The sequence below is a fragment of the Eleutherodactylus coqui genome, unplaced genomic scaffold (assembly GCF_035609145.1).
Source record: "Eleutherodactylus coqui strain aEleCoq1 unplaced genomic scaffold, aEleCoq1.hap1 HAP1_SCAFFOLD_139, whole genome shotgun sequence".
Lineage (NCBI taxonomy): Eukaryota > Metazoa > Chordata > Amphibia > Anura > Eleutherodactylidae > Eleutherodactylus > Eleutherodactylus coqui.
In genome coordinates, this window is record NW_027102017.1 from 119,852 (window position 1) to 138,126 (window position 18,275).

Here is an 18,275-nt window from a genome sequence, read left to right on the forward strand (position 1 = left end):
AACATACAGCAGGCCTTTTTTGCCCGCCCGCCATACATACATACATACATAACTACAGATTTTATATTTTTTTTTACATATATACATTATATATACACACACACACACACACACACACACACACACACACACACACACACACACACACACACACACACAATCTTAAATCTATCTTTAATCTATATCTACAAAATCTGTAATTTAGAAATAATCCATATCTATATTCTACATAATTAATAAAGATAGATAGATAGATAGATAGATAGATAGATAGATAGATAGACTCACTCACATACATGCATACATACATACATACTGTATGCAATTGAGCCAGGTGTTTGGAAGGCTGACGATGTCACTCCTTTGTGATGTCATCAATTTAGAAGCATTAATACCGGGCTTGGCAGCCATTTCAGTCAGTCTCTGCTGCAGCTGGGAGACGGGAGATGGTCTTTATTTCCACCAAGAAGCTGCAGAACTACCGGTAACTGCATCATTTTTATTTTATTCAATATAGGTTTTATTGGTTTCATGGAGGGGGGGAAACTTTTGCCTTATCTCAAAGCAATGTAAAATTAACTTTGACAATGAAACTTAATAAATCAATTTCGAGTTGAACTATATCATGTTTGTCTGTGATATTTTATAAGGTCTACAAACAGGGGAATGAGGGGAGGGTAAGGGGGGGGTAGGTATCTATGACACGGGAGAAAGAAAAAATAAAACAAAAAGGGGGGGGGGGGCGGGCTCCGGAATTGTTGTTTCTCTTTACGATTGTGGTTTAAACGTGTTACTCACATGTCCCTGTCTGTAACCACTTGGTAAATAGGGGTGAGCTCCGGGCATCTATCCATATCGCCCAGGTGTGATACAATTTATCATAGCCTGACGGCTCATCTGGAAGCCTCATTCTCTCCATACGCTCTATTTCGTGGATCATTGCTATTTTTAGTGGAGTGCATTTTTTATGCAGCACACAAGGGGGAGACAGCGGCCTACCAAAATCGAGTTGGCTGCTGCTGTGGCTTTCTTTTTTTAAAAAAAAGGTAGGTTCCGTTCTTCCATGGTGAGGAATAGGCAGGGAGGTTCGGTTTTTGCCAGCTGGGGAATGCTTATAGGCAAGGCCTTATCCCTGGTGGTGCATGTAACGTCAGACCACGTTTCAGCATTCAGTCAGTCAGTGGCTGACAAACGAGCTCCATGCAAGTTTACATTAAACAGACACATTTCTTTCTTTACTGTATTGACTGCGGTCTGTAATCGAGCGGTTGAACTGTTTCTGTGTCCATGCATTGAATAAAGCAATACATCCTTGTAAAGTAGGCGTCCGTTCGTTGGAGTTCTTTGCTCCCCGAGTGTTGCTCCATCTCTAAACGTTGGCCTGGATCTTCATGGACGAATACTGCCCATCCCACGTGGAGCGTGTATCTCAGCCCGCGTGGAGTGCTGCAGTCCAATGAGGTATTCCGTGCTACATAGCAAGCCTTGGGCCTGTGTGATTGGGGGTCCGCTGCTGTCTGTCCACTCTGAAGCGCGCATCCGGGGCCGGCCGCTTTTCGACTACCAGCGACTGCAGGTCACACACACAGGCTGGTTGGAATGGCCTAGCATTATCCTGATCCGGAGGTGTAACTTGAAGCTGCGGGGCCCCAGTACAAAGTCTGGAACTGGGCCCCCAAACTATAAAGCGTCATTGATAGCATTGGTTTACAATGTGGGGAAGAGAGACTTTATGGGCCCCCTAGGGCTCCGGGCCCCCTGCACATACACCCATGACCCGAATACGTGGAGCATACAGACGCAGGCTGCCAGGATACGCTGTGCCTGCCCGATGTTTCCAACTTGGCTATTAGCGCAGCGGTAGGTACGAACTATAGAGTGCGGCTGCCATATGAACTGGTGTGTGTGTGTGTGTGTGTTTTGCTTCCAGTTGTACCTGTGCTGTGCACACTCTGGCAGACGCAGCTGCTCAGTGGATACAATGTTGCGAGCAGACGGGCTGAGTGTCAATCAAAGTGCTTGGGTGGTAGCAGCAGCCGCCGCCACAGCTGCGCTGCACCTCTTGCTCGTCGGTTTTGTTTTTCTGCTTTTGGAAACTGCTGTAGGAAAGGGGGTGCACCGGTCCTGGAGGTACTGCAATACCAGGTCAATGCGTGGAGTGGACAGAGCAAGCTCTTTTTCCAGCTCCCTGTTCTAAAAATCCATTTAATATATGGTCCCCAGATAGGGGACGTATCAGATATTAAACTGATAAGAACAGATACTACACTTGATCTTAGCCAAAAGGCCGAGAAGCGATAACCCGAAATGGGTTTCACCTGTAGCCCGGCCCGCCCAACTCCACTTCCAAGGCTTGAGGCAACACGCTCAGCCAGCACTCTGGGCGCACCCACAATGCACCCAGGCAGCTGGGAGAGCTATTAAAACTTTCCATAGCCCCGCCCCACGCCTTCTCAACCGCGCCCAGCCTCACACCCTCAGTCCTTCCTCTTGCACCGTGCTCACGCATCCTAGGCTTGCAGAGCCTGCTGCTGCTGCTACTGCAGGACTCGTCAGCTCCCTACAAAGGATGGTTAAGCCGGCGATGACACTAGAAGCAAGCACTAGTTTGTCTCTGAAGGTGCGTCGGTCGGTCGGTTGGAGGGATCTCTTCGGCCGGCCGCATTTCCAGTGGGGACGGATGGAAACTTTTAACCTAAAATAAGGGAAATTGGCTTCGGCCCCATAGGGCTTTATTGCCTTCCCCTGGGCCAGCATTAGTAGACCCTAGTAAGGAGAATATTAGAGCGGCATGGTCATCCGAAGAACTTAAAAACATACAGCAGGCCTTTTTTGCCCGCCCGCCATACATACATACATACATAACTACAGATTTTATATTTTTTTTTACATATATACATTATATATACACACACACACACACACACACACACACACACACACACACACACACACACACACACACACACACAATCTTAAATCTATCTTTAATCTATATCTACAAAATCTGTAATTTAGAAATAATCCATATCTATATTCTACATAATATAATAATAGATAGATAGATAGATAGATAGATAGATAGATAGATAGATAGACTCACTCACATACATGCATACATACATACATACTGTATGCAATTGAGCCAGGTGTTTGGAAGGCTGACGATGTCACTCCTTTGTGATGTCATCAATTTAGAAGCATTAATACCGGGCTTGGCAGCCATTTCAGTCAGTCTCTGCTGCAGCTGGGAGACGGGAGATGGTCTTTATTTCCACCAAGAAGCTGCAGAACTACCGGTAACTGCATCATTTTTATTTTATTCAATATAGGTTTTATTGGTTTCATGGAGGGGGGGAAACTTTTGCCTTATCTCAAAGCAATGTAAAATTAACTTTGACAATGAAACTTAATAAATCAATTTCGAGTTGAACTATATCATGTTTGTCTGTGATATTTTATAAGGTCTACAAACAGGGGAATGAGGGGAGGGTAAGGGGGGGGTAGGTATCTATGACACGGGAGAAAGAAAAAATAAAACAAAAAGGGGGGGGGGGGCGGGCTCCGGAATTGTTGTTTCTCTTTACGATTGTGGTTTAAACGTGTTACTCACATGTCCCTGTCTGTAACCACTTGGTAAATAGGGGTGAGCTCCGGGCATCTATCCATATCGCCCAGGTGTGATACAATTTATCATAGCCTGACGGCTCATCTGGAAGCCTCATTCTCTCCATACGCTCTATTTCGTGGATCATTGCTATTTTTAGTGGAGTGCATTTTTTATGCAGCACACAAGGGGGAGACAGCGGCCTACCAAAATCGAGTTGGCTGCTGCTGTGGCTTTCTTTTTTTAAAAAAAAGGTAGGTTCCGTTCTTCCATGGTGAGGAATAGGCAGGGAGGTTCGGTTTTTGCCAGCTGGGGAATGCTTATAGGCAAGGCCTTATCCCTGGTGGTGCATGTAACGTCAGACCACGTTTCAGCATTCAGTCAGTCAGTGGCTGACAAACGAGCTCCATGCAAGTTTACATTAAACAGACACATTTCTTTCTTTACTGTATTGACTGCGGTCTGTAATCGAGCGGTTGAACTGTTTCTGTGTCCATGCATTGAATAAAGCAATACATCCTTGTAAAGTAGGCGTCCGTTCGTTGGAGTTCTTTGCTCCCCGAGTGTTGCTCCATCTCTAAACGTTGGCCTGGATCTTCATGGACGAATACTGCCCATCCCACGTGGAGCGTGTATCTCAGCCCGCGTGGAGTGCTGCAGTCCAATGAGGTATTCCGTGCTACATAGCAAGCCTTGGGCCTGTGTGATTGGGGGTCCGCTGCTGTCTGTCCACTCTGAAGCGCGCATCCGGGGCCGGCCGCTTTTCGACTACCAGCGACTGCAGGTCACACACACAGGCTGGTTGGAATGGCCTAGCATTATCCTGATCCGGAGGTGTAACTTGAAGCTGCGGGGCCCCAGTACAAAGTCTGGAACTGGGCCCCCAAACTATAAAGCGTCATTGATAGCATTGGTTTACAATGTGGGGAAGAGAGACTTTATGGGCCCCCTAGGGCTCCGGGCCCCCTGCACATACACCCATGACCCGAATACGTGGAGCATACAGACGCAGGCTGCCAGGATACGCTGTGCCTGCCCGATGTTTCCAACTTGGCTATTAGCGCAGCGGTAGGTACGAACTATAGAGTGCGGCTGCCATATGAACTGGTGTGTGTGTGTGTGTGTGTTTTGCTTCCAGTTGTACCTGTGCTGTGCACACTCTGGCAGACGCAGCTGCTCAGTGGATACAATGTTGCGAGCAGACGGGCTGAGTGTCAATCAAAGTGCTTGGGTGGTAGCAGCAGCCGCCGCCACAGCTGCGCTGCACCTCTTGCTCGTCGGTTTTGTTTTTCTGCTTTTGGAAACTGCTGTAGGAAAGGGGGTGCACCGGTCCTGGAGGTACTGCAATACCAGGTCAATGCGTGGAGTGGACAGAGCAAGCTCTTTTTCCAGCTCCCTGTTCTAAAAATCCATTTAATATATGGTCCCCAGATAGGGGACGTATCAGATATTAAACTGATAAGAACAGATACTACACTTGATCTTAGCCAAAAGGCCGAGAAGCGATAACCCGAAATGGGTTTCACCTGTAGCCCGGCCCGCCCAACTCCACTTCCAAGGCTTGAGGCAACACGCTCAGCCAGCACTCTGGGCGCACCCACAATGCAGGCAGCTGGGAGAGCTATTAAAACTTTCCATAGCCCCGCCCCACGCCTTCTCAACCGCGCCCAGCCTCACACCCTCAGTCCTTCCTCTTGCACCGTGCTCACGCATCCTAGGCTTGCAGAGCCTGCTGCTGCTGCTACTGCAGGACTCGTCAGCTCCCTACAAAGGATGGTTAAGCCGGCGATGACACTAGAAGCAAGCACTAGTTTGTCTCTGAAGGTGCGTCGGTCGGTCGGTTGGAGGGATCTCTTCGGCCGGCCGCATTTCCAGTGGGGACGGATGGAAACTTTTAACCTAAAATAAGGGAAATTGGCTTCGGCCCCATAGGGCTTTATTGCCTTCCCCTGGGCCAGCATTAGTAGACCCTAGTAAGGAGAATATTAGAGCGGCATGGTCATCCGAAGAACTTAAAAACATACAGCAGGCCTTTTTTGCCCGCCCGCCATACATACATACATACATAACTACAGATTTTATATTTTTTTTTACATATATACATTATATATACACACACACACACACACACACACACACACACACACACACACACACACACACACACACACACACAATCTTAAATCTATCTTTAATCTATATCTACAAAATCTGTAATTTAGAAATAATCCATATCTATATTCTACATAATTAATAATAGATAGATAGATAGATAGATAGATAGATAGATAGATAGATAGACTCACTCACATACATGCATACATACATACATACTGTATGCAATTGAGCCAGGTGTTTGGAAGGCTGACGATGTCACTCCTTTGTGATGTCATCAATTTAGAAGCATTAATACCGGGCTTGGCAGCCATTTCAGTCAGTCTCTGCTGCAGCTGGGAGACGGGAGATGGTCTTTATTTCCACCAAGAAGCTGCAGAACTACCGGTAACTGCATCATTTTTATTTTATTCAATATAGGTTTTATTGGTTTCATGGAGGGGGGGAAACTTTTGCCTTATCTCAAAGCAATGTAAAATTAACTTTGACAATGAAACTTAATAAATCAATTTCGAGTTGAACTATATCATGTTTGTCTGTGATATTTTATAAGGTCTACAAACAGGGGAATGAGGGGAGGGTAAGGGGGGGGTAGGTATCTATGACACGGGAGAAAGAAAAAATAAAACAAAAAGGGGGGGGGGGGCGGGCTCCGGAATTGTTGTTTCTCTTTACGATTGTGGTTTAAACGTGTTACTCACATGTCCCTGTCTGTAACCACTTGGTAAATAGGGGTGAGCTCCGGGCATCTATCCATATCGCCCAGGTGTGATACAATTTATCATAGCCTGACGGCTCATCTGGAAGCCTCATTCTCTCCATACGCTCTATTTCGTGGATCATTGCTATTTTTAGTGGAGTGCATTTTTTATGCAGCACACAAGGGGGAGACAGCGGCCTACCAAAATCGAGTTGGCTGCTGCTGTGGCTTTCTTTTTTTTAAAAAAAGGTAGGTTCCGTTCTTCCATGGTGAGGAATAGGCAGGGAGGTTCGGTTTTTGCCAGCTGGGGAATGCTTATAGGCAAGGCCTTATCCCTGGTGGTGCATGTAACGTCAGACCACGTTTCAGCATTCAGTCAGTCAGTGGCTGACAAACGAGCTCCATGCAAGTTTACATTAAACAGACACATTTCTTTCTTTACTGTATTGACTGCGGTCTGTAATCGAGCGGTTGAACTGTTTCTGTGTCCATGCATTGAATAAAGCAATACATCCTTGTAAAGTAGGCGTCCGTTCGTTGGAGTTCTTTGCTCCCCGAGTGTTGCTCCATCTCTAAACGTTGGCCTGGATCTTCATGGACGAATACTGCCCATCCCACGTGGAGCGTGTATCTCAGCCCGCGTGGAGTGCTGCAGTCCAATGAGGTATTCCGTGCTACATAGCAAGCCTTGGGCCTGTGTGATTGGGGGTCCGCTGCTGTCTGTCCACTCTGAAGCGCGCATCCGGGGCCGGCCGCTTTTCGACTACCAGCGACTGCAGGTCACACACACAGGCTGGTTGGAATGGCCTAGCATTATCCTGATCCGGAGGTGTAACTTGAAGCTGCGGGGCCCCAGTACAAAGTCTGGAACTGGGCCCCCAAACTATAAAGCGTCATTGATAGCATTGGTTTACAATGTGGGGAAGAGAGACTTTATGGGCCCCCTAGGGCTCCGGGCCCCCTGCACATACACCCATGACCCGAATACGTGGAGCATACAGACGCAGGCTGCCAGGATACGCTGTGCCTGCCCGATGTTTCCAACTTGGCTATTAGCGCAGCGGTAGGTACGAACTATAGAGTGCGGCTGCCATATGAACTGGTGTGTGTGTGTGTGTGTGTGTTTGCTTCCAGTTGTACCTGTGCTGTGCACACTCTGGCAGACGCAGCTGCTCAGTGGATACAATGTTGCGAGCAGACGGGCTGAGTGTCAATCAAAGTGCTTGGGTGGTAGCAGCAGCCGCCGCCACAGCTGCGCTGCACCTCTTGCTCGTCGGTTTTGTTTTTCTGCTTTTGGAAACTGCTGTAGGAAAGGGGGTGCACCGGTCCTGGAGGTACTGCAATACCAGGTCAATGCGTGGAGTGGACAGAGCAAGCTCTTTTTCCAGCTCCCTGTTCTAAAAATCCATTTAATATATGGTCCCCAGATAGGGGACGTATCAGATATTAAACTGATAAGAACAGATACTACACTTGATCTTAGCCAAAAGGCCGAGAAGCGATAACCCGAAATGGGTTTCACCTGTAGCCCGGCCCGCCCAACTCCACTTCCAAGGCTTGAGGCAACACGCTCAGCCAGCACTCTGGGCGCACCCACAATGCACCCAGGCAGCTGGGAGAGCTATTAAAACTTTCCATAGCCCCGCCCCACGCCTTCTCAACCGCGCCCAGCCTCACACCCTCAGTCCTTCCTCTTGCACCGTGCTCACGCATCCTAGGCTTGCAGAGCCTGCTGCTGCTGCTACTGCAGGACTCGTCAGCTCCCTACAAAGGATGGTTAAGCCGGCGATGACACTAGAAGCAAGCACTAGTTTGTCTCTGAAGGTGCGTCGGTCGGTCGGTTGGAGGGATCTCTTCGGCCGGCCGCATTTCCAGTGGGGACGGATGGAAACTTTTAACCTAAAATAAGGGAAATTGGCTTCGGCCCCATAGGGCTTTATTGCCTTCCCCTGGGCCAGCATTAGTAGACCCTAGTAAGGAGAATATTAGAGCGGCATGGTCATCCGAAGAACTTAAAAACATACAGCAGGCCTTTTTTGCCCGCCCGCCATACATACATACATACATAACTACAGATTTTATATTTTTTTTTACATATATACATTATATATACACACACACACACACACACACACACACACACACACACACACACACACACACACACACACACACACAATCTTAAATCTATCTTTAATCTATATCTACAAAATCTGTAATTTAGAAATAATCCATATCTATATTCTACATAATTAATAAAGATAGATAGATAGATAGATAGATAGATAGATAGATAGATAGATAGACTCACTCACATACATGCATACATACATACATACTGTATGCAATTGAGCCAGGTGTTTGGAAGGCTGACGATGTCACTCCTTTGTGATGTCATCAATTTAGAAGCATTAATACCGGGCTTGGCAGCCATTTCAGTCAGTCTCTGCTGCAGCTGGGAGACGGGAGATGGTCTTTATTTCCACCAAGAAGCTGCAGAACTACCGGTAACTGCATCATTTTTATTTTATTCAATATAGGTTTTATTGGTTTCATGGAGGGGGGGAAACTTTTGCCTTATCTCAAAGCAATGTAAAATTAACTTTGACAATGAAACTTAATAAATCAATTTCGAGTTGAACTATATCATGTTTGTCTGTGATATTTTATAAGGTCTACAAACAGGGGAATGAGGGGAGGGTAAGGGGGGGGTAGGTATCTATGACACGGGAGAAAGAAAAAATAAAACAAAAAGGGGGGGGGGGGCGGGCTCCGGAATTGTTGTTTCTCTTTACGATTGTGGTTTAAACGTGTTACTCACATGTCCCTGTCTGTAACCACTTGGTAAATAGGGGTGAGCTCCGGGCATCTATCCATATCGCCCAGGTGTGATACAATTTATCATAGCCTGACGGCTCATCTGGAAGCCTCATTCTCTCCATACGCTCTATTTCGTGGATCATTGCTATTTTTAGTGGAGTGCATTTTTTATGCAGCACACAAGGGGGAGACAGCGGCCTACCAAAATCGAGTTGGCTGCTGCTGTGGCTTTCTTTTTTTTAAAAAAAGGTAGGTTCCGTTCTTCCATGGTGAGGAATAGGCAGGGAGGTTCGGTTTTTGCCAGCTGGGGAATGCTTATAGGCAAGGCCTTATCCCTGGTGGTGCATGTAACGTCAGACCACGTTTCAGCATTCAGTCAGTCAGTGGCTGACAAACGAGCTCCATGCAAGTTTACATTAAACAGACACATTTCTTTCTTTACTGTATTGACTGCGGTCTGTAATCGAGCGGTTGAACTGTTTCTGTGTCCATGCATTGAATAAAGCAATACATCCTTGTAAAGTAGGCGTCCGTTCGTTGGAGTTCTTTGCTCCCCGAGTGTTGCTCCATCTCTAAACGTTGGCCTGGATCTTCATGGACGAATACTGCCCATCCCACGTGGAGCGTGTATCTCAGCCCGCGTGGAGTGCTGCAGTCCAATGAGGTATTCCGTGCTACATAGCAAGCCTTGGGCCTGTGTGATTGGGGGTCCGCTGCTGTCTGTCCACTCTGAAGCGCGCATCCGGGGCCGGCCGCTTTTCGACTACCAGCGACTGCAGGTCACACACACAGGCTGGTTGGAATGGCCTAGCATTATCCTGATCCGGAGGTGTAACTTGAAGCTGCGGGGCCCCAGTACAAAGTCTGGAACTGGGCCCCCAAACTATAAAGCGTCATTGATAGCATTGGTTTACAATGTGGGGAAGAGAGACTTTATGGGCCCCCTAGGGCTCCGGGCCCCCTGCACATACACCCATGACCCGAATACGTGGAGCATACAGACGCAGGCTGCCAGGATACGCTGTGCCTGCCCGATGTTTCCAACTTGGCTATTAGCGCAGCGGTAGGTACGAACTATAGAGTGCGGCTGCCATATGAACTGGTGTGTGTGTGTGTGTGTGTGTTTTGCTTCCAGTTGTACCTGTGCTGTGCACACTCTGGCAGACGCAGCTGCTCAGTGGATACAATGTTGCGAGCAGACGGGCTGAGTGTCAATCAAAGTGCTTGGGTGGTAGCAGCAGCCGCCGCCACAGCTGCGCTGCACCTCTTGCTCGTCGGTTTTGTTTTTCTGCTTTTGGAAACTGCTGTAGGAAAGGGGGTGCACCGGTCCTGGAGGTACTGCAATACCAGGTCAATGCGTGGAGTGGACAGAGCAAGCTCTTTTTCCAGCTCCCTGTTCTAAAAATCCATTTAATATATGGTCCCCAGATAGGGGACGTATCAGATATTAAACTGATAAGAACAGATACTACACTTGATCTTAGCCAAAAGGCCGAGAAGCGATAACCCGAAATGGGTTTCACCTGTAGCCCGGCCCGCCCAACTCCACTTCCAAGGCTTGAGGCAACACGCTCAGCCAGCACTCTGGGCGCACCCACAATGCACCCAGGCAGCTGGGAGAGCTATTAAAACTTTCCATAGCCCCGCCCCACGCCTTCTCAACCGCGCCCAGCCTCACACCCTCAGTCCTTCCTCTTGCACCGTGCTCACGCATCCTAGGCTTGCAGAGCCTGCTGCTGCTGCTACTGCAGGACTCGTCAGCTCCCTACAAAGGATGGTTAAGCCGGCGATGACACTAGAAGCAAGCACTAGTTTGTCTCTGAAGGTGCGTCGGTCGGTCGGTTGGAGGGATCTCTTCGGCCGGCCGCATTTCCAGTGGGGACGGATGGAAACTTTTAACCTAAAATAAGGGAAATTGGCTTCGGCCCCATAGGGCTTTATTGCCTTCCCCTGGGCCAGCATTAGTAGACCCTAGTAAGGAGAATATTAGAGCGGCATGGTCATCCGAAGAACTTAAAAACATACAGCAGGCCTTTTTTGCCCGCCCGCCATACATACATACATACATAACTACAGATTTTATATTTTTTTTTACATATATACATTATATATACACACACACACACACACACACACACACACACACACACACACACACACACACACACACACACACACACAATCTTAAATCTATCTTTAATCTATATCTACAAAATCTGTAATTTAGAAATAATCCATATCTATATTCTACATAATTAATAAAGATAGATAGATAGATAGATAGATAGATAGATAGATAGATAGATAGACTCACTCACATACATGCATACATACATACATACTGTATGCAATTGAGCCAGGTGTTTGGAAGGCTGACGATGTCACTCCTTTGTGATGTCATCAATTTAGAAGCATTAATACCGGGCTTGGCAGCCATTTCAGTCAGTCTCTGCTGCAGCTGGGAGACGGGAGATGGTCTTTATTTCCACCAAGAAGCTGCAGAACTACCGGTAACTGCATCATTTTTATTTTATTCAATATAGGTTTTATTGGTTTCATGGAGGGGGGGAAACTTTTGCCTTATCTCAAAGCAATGTAAAATTAACTTTGACAATGAAACTTAATAAATCAATTTCGAGTTGAACTATATCATGTTTGTCTGTGATATTTTATAAGGTCTACAAACAGGGGAGGAATGAGGGGAGGGTAAGGGGGGGGTAGGTATCTATGACACGGGAGAAAGAAAAAATAAAACAAAAAGGGGGGGGGGGGCGGGCTCCGGAATTGTTGTTTCTCTTTACGATTGTGGTTTAAACGTGTTACTCACATGTCCCTGTCTGTAACCACTTGGTAAATAGGGGTGAGCTCCGGGCATCTATCCATATCGCCCAGGTGTGATACAATTTATCATAGCCTGACGGCTCATCTGGAAGCCTCATTCTCTCCATACGCTCTATTTCGTGGATCATTGCTATTTTTAGTGGAGTGCATTTTTTATGCAGCACACAAGGGGGAGACAGCGGCCTACCAAAATCGAGTTGGCTGCTGCTGTGGCTTTCTTTTTTTTAAAAAAAGGTAGGTTCCGTTCTTCCATGGTGAGGAATAGGCAGGGAGGTTCGGTTTTTGCCAGCTGGGGAATGCTTATAGGCAAGGCCTTATCCCTGGTGGTGCATGTAACGTCAGACCACGTTTCAGCATTCAGTCAGTCAGTGGCTGACAAACGAGCTCCATGCAAGTTTACATTAAACAGACACATTTCTTTCTTTACTGTATTGACTGCGGTCTGTAATCGAGCGGTTGAACTGTTTCTGTGTCCATGCATTGAATAAAGCAATACATCCTTGTAAAGTAGGCGTCCGTTCGTTGGAGTTCTTTGCTCCCCGAGTGTTGCTCCATCTCTAAACGTTGGCCTGGATCTTCATGGACGAATACTGCCCATCCCACGTGGAGCGTGTATCTCAGCCCGCGTGGAGTGCTGCAGTCCAATGAGGTATTCCGTGCTACATAGCAAGCCTTGGGCCTGTGTGATTGGGGGTCCGCTGCTGTCTGTCCACTCTGAAGCGCGCATCCGGGGCCGGCCGCTTTTCGACTACCAGCGACTGCAGGTCACACACACAGGCTGGTTGGAATGGCCTAGCATTATCCTGATCCGGAGGTGTAACTTGAAGCTGCGGGGCCCCAGTACAAAGTCTGGAACTGGGCCCCCAAACTATAAAGCGTCATTGATAGCATTGGTTTACAATGTGGGGAAGAGAGACTTTATGGGCCCCCTAGGGCTCCGGGCCCCCTGCACATACACCCATGACCCGAATACGTGGAGCATACAGACGCAGGCTGCCAGGATACGCTGTGCCTGCCCGATGTTTCCAACTTGGCTATTAGCGCAGCGGTAGGTACGAACTATAGAGTGCGGCTGCCATATGAACTGGTGTGTGTGTGTGTGTGTGTGTTTTGCTTCCAGTTGTACCTGTGCTGTGCACACTCTGGCAGACGCAGCTGCTCAGTGGATACAATGTTGCGAGCAGACGGGCTGAGTGTCAATCAAAGTGCTTGGGTGGTAGCAGCAGCCGCCGCCACAGCTGCGCTGCACCTCTTGCTCGTCGGTTTTGTTTTTCTGCTTTTGGAAACTGCTGTAGGAAAGGGGGTGCACCGGTCCTGGAGGTACTGCAATACCAGGTCAATGCGTGGAGTGGACAGAGCAAGCTCTTTTTCCAGCTCCCTGTTCTAAAAATCCATTTAATATATGGTCCCCAGATAGGGGACGTATCAGATATTAAACTGATAAGAACAGATACTACACTTGATCTTAGCCAAAAGGCCGAGAAGCGATAACCCGAAATGGGTTTCACCTGTAGCCCGGCCCGCCCAACTCCACTTCCAAGGCTTGAGGCAACACGCTCAGCCAGCACTCTGGGCGCACCCACAATGCACCCAGGCAGCTGGGAGAGCTATTAAAACTTTCCATAGCCCCGCCCCACGCCTTCTCAACCGCGCCCAGCCTCACACCCTCAGTCCTTCCTCTTGCACCGTGCTCACGCATCCTAGGCTTGCAGAGCCTGCTGCTGCTGCTACTGCAGGACTCGTCAGCTCCCTACAAAGGATGGTTAAGCCGGCGATGACACTAGAAGCAAGCACTAGTTTGTCTCTGAAGGTGCGTCGGTCGGTCGGTTGGAGGGATCTCTTCGGCCGGCCGCATTTCCAGTGGGGACGGATGGAAACTTTTAACCTAAAATAAGGGAAATTGGCTTCGGCCCCATAGGGCTTTATTGCCTTCCCCTGGGCCAGCATTAGTAGACCCTAGTAAGGAGAATATTAGAGCGGCATGGTCATCCGAAGAACTTAAAAACATACAGCAGGCCTTTTTTGCCCGCCCGCCATACATACATACATACATAACTACAGATTTTATATTTTTTTTTACATATATACATTATATATACACACACACACACACACACACACACACACACACACACACACACACACACACACACACACACACACACAATCTTAAATCTATCTTTAATCTATATCTACAAAATCTGTAATTTAGAAATAATCCATATCTATATTCTACATAATTAATAAAGATAGATAGATAGATAGATAGATAGATAGATAGATAGATAGATAGATAGATAGACTCACTCACATACATGCATACATACATACATACTGTATGCAATTGAGCCAGGTGTTTGGAAGGCTGACGATGTCACTCCTTTGTGATGTCATCAATTTAGAAGCATTAATACCGGGCTTGGCAGCCATTTCAGTCAGTCTCTGCTGCAGCTGGGAGACGGGAGATGGTCTTTATTTCCACCAAGAAGCTGCAGAACTACCGGTAACTGCATCATTTTTATTTTATTCAATATAGGTTTTATTGGTTTCATGGAGGGGGGGAAACTTTTGCCTTATCTCAAAGCAATGTAAAATTAACTTTGACAATGAAACTTAATAAATCAATTTCGAGTTGAACTATATCATGTTTGTCTGTGATATTTTATAAGGTCTACAAACAGGGGAATGAGGGGAGGGTAAGGGGGGGGTAGGTATCTATGACACGGGAGAAAGAAAAAATAAAACAAAAAGGGGGGGGGGGGCGGGCTCCGGAATTGTTGTTTCTCTTTACGATTGTGGTTTAAACGTGTTACTCACATGTCCCTGTCTGTAACCACTTGGTAAATAGGGGTGAGCTCCGGGCATCTATCCATATCGCCCAGGTGTGATACAATTTATCATAGCCTGACGGCTCATCTGGAAGCCTCATTCTCTCCATACGCTCTATTTCGTGGATCATTGCTATTTTTAGTGGAGTGCATTTTTTATGCAGCACACAAGGGGGAGACAGCGGCCTACCAAAATCGAGTTGGCTGCTGCTGTGGCTTTCTTTTTTTTAAAAAAAGGTAGGTTCCGTTCTTCCATGGTGAGGAATAGGCAGGGAGGTTCGGTTTTTGCCAGCTGGGGAATGCTTATAGGCAAGGCCTTATCCCTGGTGGTGCATGTAACGTCAGACCACGTTTCAGCATTCAGTCAGTCAGTGGCTGACAAACGAGCTCCATGCAAGTTTACATTAAACAGACACATTTCTTTCTTTACTGTATTGACTGCGGTCTGTAATCGAGCGGTTGAACTGTTTCTGTGTCCATGCATTGAATAAAGCAATACATCCTTGTAAAGTAGGCGTCCGTTCGTTGGAGTTCTTTGCTCCCCGAGTGTTGCTCCATCTCTAAACGTTGGCCTGGATCTTCATGGACGAATACTGCCCATCCCACGTGGAGCGTGTATCTCAGCCCGCGTGGAGTGCTGCAGTCCAATGAGGTATTCCGTGCTACATAGCAAGCCTTGGGCCTGTGTGATTGGGGGTCCGCTGCTGTCTGTCCACTCTGAAGCGCGCATCCGGGGCCGGCCGCTTTTCGACTACCAGCGACTGCAGGTCACACACACAGGCTGGTTGGAATGGCCTAGCATTATCCTGATCCGGAGGTGTAACTTGAAGCTGCGGGGCCCCAGTACAAAGTCTGGAACTGGGCCCCCAAACTATAAAGCGTCATTGATAGCATTGGTTTACAATGTGGGGAAGAGAGACTTTATGGGCCCCCTAGGGCTCCGGGCCCCCTGCACATACACCCATGACCCGAATACGTGGAGCATACAGACGCAGGCTGCCAGGATACGCTGTGCCTGCCCGATGTTTCCAACTTGGCTATTAGCGCAGCGGTAGGTACGAACTATAGAGTGCGGCTGCCATATGAACTGGTGTGTGTGTGTGTGTGTGTGTTTTGCTTCCAGTTGTACCTGTGCTGTGCACACTCTGGCAGACGCAGCTGCTCAGTGGATACAATGTTGCGAGCAGACGGGCTGAGTGTCAATCAAAGTGCTTGGGTGGTAGCAGCAGCCGCCGCCACAGCTGCGCTGCACCTCTTGCTCGTCGGTTTTGTTTTTCTGCTTTTGGAAACTGCTGTAGGAAAGGGGGTGCACCGGTCCTGGAGGTACTGCAATACCAGGTCAATGCGTGGAGTGGACAGAGCAAGCTCTTTTTCCAGCTCCCTGTTCTAAAAATCCATTTAATATATGGTCCCCAGATAGGGGACGTATCAGATATTAAACTGATAAGAACAGATACTACACTTGATCTTAGCCAAAAGGCCGAGAAGCGATAACCCGAAATGGGTTTCACCTGTAGCCCGGCCCGCCCAACTCCACTTCCAAGGCTTGAGGCAACACGCTCAGCCAGCACTCTGGGCGCACCCACAATGCACCCAGGCAGCTGGGAGAGCTATTAAAACTTTCCATAGCCCCGCCCCACGCCTTCTCAACCGCGCCCAGCCTCACACCCTCAGTCCTTCCTCTTGCACCGTGCTCACGCATCCTAGGCTTGCAGAGCCTGCTGCTGCTGCTACTGCAGGACTCGTCAGCTCCCTACAAAGGATGGTTAAGCCGGCGATGACACTAGAAGCAAGCACTAGTTTGTCTCTGAAGGTGCGTCGGTCGGTCGGTTGGAGGGATCTCTTCGGCCGGCCGCATTTCCAGTGGGGACGGATGGAAACTTTTAACCTAAAATAAGGGAAATTGGCTTCGGCCCCATAGGGCTTTATTGCCTTCCCCTGGGCCAGCATTAGTAGACCCTAGTAAGGAGAATATTAGAGCGGCATGGTCATCCGAAGAACTTCAACGTAGCATAACTCTGTAAAGGCTTTACATATCCCAGTGATTCTGACATTTTTTTTCGCCACATGTTGTACTTCATTTAGGTTGTAAAAAGAGACTGATAGAATTTGTGTATATTTATTAAAAGTACCAATATTGGAAAAACTTTGAAAAAATTGTCATTTTTTCACATTTTCAACTGTAATATCTCAAATATACTGTACAAATTTTTGATAAGATATATATTTCCATCTGTTCACTTTATTCTGGATGCACATTCCTGCACCAAGCCAAGTTTGCAAAGGCTCATGAGTGTCAGAATAATAGATACCCCCCCCAAATGACCCCATTTTAAAAACTACACCCCTTAATGTATTCACTGAGGGGGGCATGAGTATTTTGACCCCACCATTTTTCAGGAATTAATTCAATTTAGGAGAAAAAATAAAATTTCATATTTTTGCAAATATGTCATTTTAAAGACATATTTTTTTCCTATAGTGCCCATGAAAATGAGGATTTACACCCCAAAATGGATACCCCCGTTTCTCCCGTGTTCAGAAACGTACCCATTGTGGCCCTACTCTTATGTCTGGATGCACAACGGGACCCAAAATGAAAGGAGTAGTCCGTGTCTTTCAGAACATAAATTTTGCTTGAAGGCGTTTTAGGCCCCATAGCATTTTTGTAGACCTCTTGAGCGGCCAAAACCAAAGAAAACCCCCACAAGTGACCCCATTTTAAAAACTAGACCCCTTAACGAATTTATCTAGGAGTGTACTGCGCATTTTGACCCCACAGTTTTTGAATGAATTCAAGCAAAGCAAAAGGAAAAAAAATGTGATTTTTGTTTTTGGCAATTCTGTCATTTTAAAAACTGCTTTTTTTGTACAGCACACACATGAATGAAGATTTGCACCCCAAAATAGATAGCCCTGTTTGTCTCGTGTTCAGAGACATACCCATTGTGGCCCTAATCTTTTGTCTGGATGCACAACAGGGCCCAAAATGAAAGAAGTAGTCGGTGGCTTTCAGAACAGAAATTTAGCATGAAAATGATTTAGGCCCTATTGCCCACTTGTAGAGCCCTTGAGCGGCCAAAACGACAGAGAACCCCAACAAATGACCCCATTTTGAAAATAAGACCCCTTAACGAATTCATCTAGGGGTACTATTTTTGAATAAATCTAAGCAAAGCAGTAGAAAAAAAAAAAAAAAAAATATACAATTTTCATTTTTTGGACAGTTGTATCAATTTAAAAACTGTTTTTTTTTGTACAGTGTACACAGGAATGAAGATGTTCACCCCAAAATGGATACCCCTGTTTGTCCCGTGTTCAAAAACATACCCATTGTGGCACTAATCTACTTACAGGAGACATG

At 47.1% G+C, this 18,275-nt stretch overlaps 6 non-coding genes across 6 annotated transcripts; all 6 read right to left on the reverse strand.

Moving 5' to 3' along the window:
- Positions 1-2,108: 2,108 nt before the first annotated feature.
- On the reverse strand, positions 2,109-2,299 carry LOC136594269 (U2 spliceosomal RNA). The gene has a single exon (XR_010788551.1). It is a non-coding gene; the product is annotated as a U2 spliceosomal RNA (small nuclear RNA).
- A 2,624-nt stretch (positions 2,300-4,923) lies between these two features.
- Positions 4,924-5,114, reverse strand: LOC136594270 (U2 spliceosomal RNA). Its single transcript, XR_010788552.1, has one exon. It is a non-coding gene; the product is annotated as a U2 spliceosomal RNA (small nuclear RNA).
- A 2,620-nt stretch (positions 5,115-7,734) lies between these two features.
- LOC136594271 (U2 spliceosomal RNA) lies at positions 7,735-7,925 on the reverse strand. The gene has a single exon (XR_010788553.1). It is a non-coding gene; the product is annotated as a U2 spliceosomal RNA (small nuclear RNA).
- A 2,630-nt stretch (positions 7,926-10,555) lies between these two features.
- Positions 10,556-10,746, reverse strand: LOC136594273 (U2 spliceosomal RNA). The gene has a single exon (XR_010788554.1). It is a non-coding gene; the product is annotated as a U2 spliceosomal RNA (small nuclear RNA).
- A 2,635-nt stretch (positions 10,747-13,381) lies between these two features.
- Positions 13,382-13,572, reverse strand: LOC136594274 (U2 spliceosomal RNA). The gene has a single exon (XR_010788555.1). It is a non-coding gene; the product is annotated as a U2 spliceosomal RNA (small nuclear RNA).
- A 2,640-nt stretch (positions 13,573-16,212) lies between these two features.
- On the reverse strand, positions 16,213-16,403 carry LOC136594275 (U2 spliceosomal RNA). Its single transcript, XR_010788556.1, has one exon. It is a non-coding gene; the product is annotated as a U2 spliceosomal RNA (small nuclear RNA).
- Positions 16,404-18,275: the final 1,872 nt, after the last annotated feature.